Source organism: Gracilinanus agilis, chromosome X (assembly GCF_016433145.1).
Source record: "Gracilinanus agilis isolate LMUSP501 chromosome X, AgileGrace, whole genome shotgun sequence".
NCBI lineage: Eukaryota > Metazoa > Chordata > Mammalia > Didelphimorphia > Didelphidae > Gracilinanus > Gracilinanus agilis.
In genome coordinates, this window is record NC_058136.1 from 76,697,091 (window position 1) to 76,699,377 (window position 2,287).

Here is a 2,287-nt window from a genome sequence, read left to right on the forward strand (position 1 = left end):
TGTGTGTGTGTGTGTGTGTGTGTGTGTGTGTGTGTGTTTATGTTTTAGCTGAGTTTCAAAGGAAACTAAGAATTGGAGGAGGCAGAAGTGAGAATGGATTGAATTCCAAGCCAGTGAGGAAGCTTATGGAGGAGAAAGGATTTGTTGTGTGTGGAGAATAGCAACATGGCAAATATGTCTGAGTCTTTGAGTACACAAAGTGAAATAACATATGATAATTTTAGATAGCTTTTAGGTATTTATAAATGGTGGTCTATAATATAATTACATCCCTGAAAATATCTTTAAGAATTCAACTAATAAATTATATATATATATATATATATAAATATAAAAGAAGTATTTTTGGAGAACATGATCAATTTGAAAGATGCATTTCAAAGAACAGATAGCACTTTCTCTCTTCTTCAGCCACTTCTTATCCTTTTGTAAGGAAGGGGAAGGGTGGGGACCAGCACTGAGAAATCTTGTGTTGAGCAAAGGTTGTGCTTCCTTCCTAAACATGGTGTGAGAGGCAGATCCAGGTGTCACAGTAGGGAGGCTGGCTTTGTCTAGACTCACTATCTGTTCTCATGAAGGGAGTATTTCGATTAGGCCTACCAGTCATATAAGAATCTGTTGCTTCCCTTCTCATTTTGGTTGCATTGGTTTTGTTTGTACAAAAACTTCAAAATAATGTAATCAAAATTATTCATNGTTGTGCTTCCTTCCTAAACATGGTGTGAGAGGCAGATCCAGGTGTCAGAGTAGGGAGGTTCACTTTGTCTAGACTCACTTTCTGTTCTCATGAAGGGAGTATTTCGATTAGGCCTACCAGTCATATAAGAATCTGTTGCTTCCCTTCTCATTTTGGTTGCATTGGTTTTGTTTGTACAAAAACTTCAAAATAATGTAATCCAAATTATTCATTTTACATTTTGTGGAGATAGTTTTGGAGGGCAATGTGAAGACTTCCCCTTTTCACCAAACCAGACTTTTCTTCTATTTCTGCTCTTCTGGAAATTGGAATTAGTTCTGAGGGTTGCAAGACAGAAATGAGCTTAACCAATTCATTAGCCCAGGCATTTTATAACCTTTGAAAACCATCTATCCTCTACCACCTGCATCCATCATTGCCAGGGAATCTGTTTTAAGATTAGAGTTTCTCTGGTTCCATTTGGAACCTCTGCTGGTCTGGCAGCTCATTTCCCTGATGGAAAAATACCACTCTCTTATTCCATCTGGGCAAGACTGGTCCTAGTTTTGGTTCTTGTTCTCTGGATGGTGGCAAATTTTCACCCTCAAAAATCCTTTTTTTCCCTTACAATTTTTCGAGGGATTTTTATTACACCATCTGGCAGTAGACTATGAGGAGGAACAGAATCAGAGGAAAAGATTAAAAGCAAGTTAATAGTTCTGACCCTGAGCTTTCCATTCATGAAGTTGTCTACATTCTGTTATTGTAAAAATGTAGAATTTTTAGGGAAATGGTTGAAACAAAAGGAAAAGAAAATATATTTTCACTTAGAATATTTTTTTTTCAGACTTTGCCCAGGCTATCGAAATCATTATTTTTCTCCAGTCTTGATCTTCATTTCACCTTTTAAGGGAATCTGGAGTCCCTGGTGAGATGGCCCGAGAGGGCAATGAGAAGACTTCCCTTTTTCACCAAAACAGGTCTTTCTTCTCAAGTGGAGTGTTTTCTACTGGTTGCATGACAATGATGAGCTCAGCTAGTTTATTGGCCTGGGGATTACACACAGACTCCAAAACCTTGCCTGTATCCCCCCATCACTGTGAGTCTATTTAATCTCTAAGTGTAGTATTTTCCAGTTGGGACCCTGCTGCAGAAAATGAAAAACTCTTAGTTCACCCTTCCTGGGCTTGTCCAGTTTTGGTTCTTGTGTTTGGAATGGTGATGAACAAGTCCTAGGGATACTTTTATGTTTTATTTCTTTTTTCCCTACCGCTTGTAGCAGGAGAGCGAGTGTAAAGGCAGAGAATTAAGGAGGCTGTTTCCTGACCCTCAGATTTCTGTCCTTGGAATTGGGCTGAGAATCATGAGGGACAGAAAGGTGGTCTGGAGCCCTGGAAAAGACCCCTTTAGATGAGTAAGGAATGTGAGATCTTGACCTTCTACCTGATGATCTCTAGGATAGCCTCTGTCCTCACTATAGCCACTTCTCCAAGTCTAGACCATTTGGTTTAAAGGGGTTAGAGGTTGTGGGGGAAGGTCCCTGCTAAATCAGTCTGTTTCTGAATTTTGTTCTTCTCTTGATTTCTTTCTGTCAGTAATTCTTGTAAGACT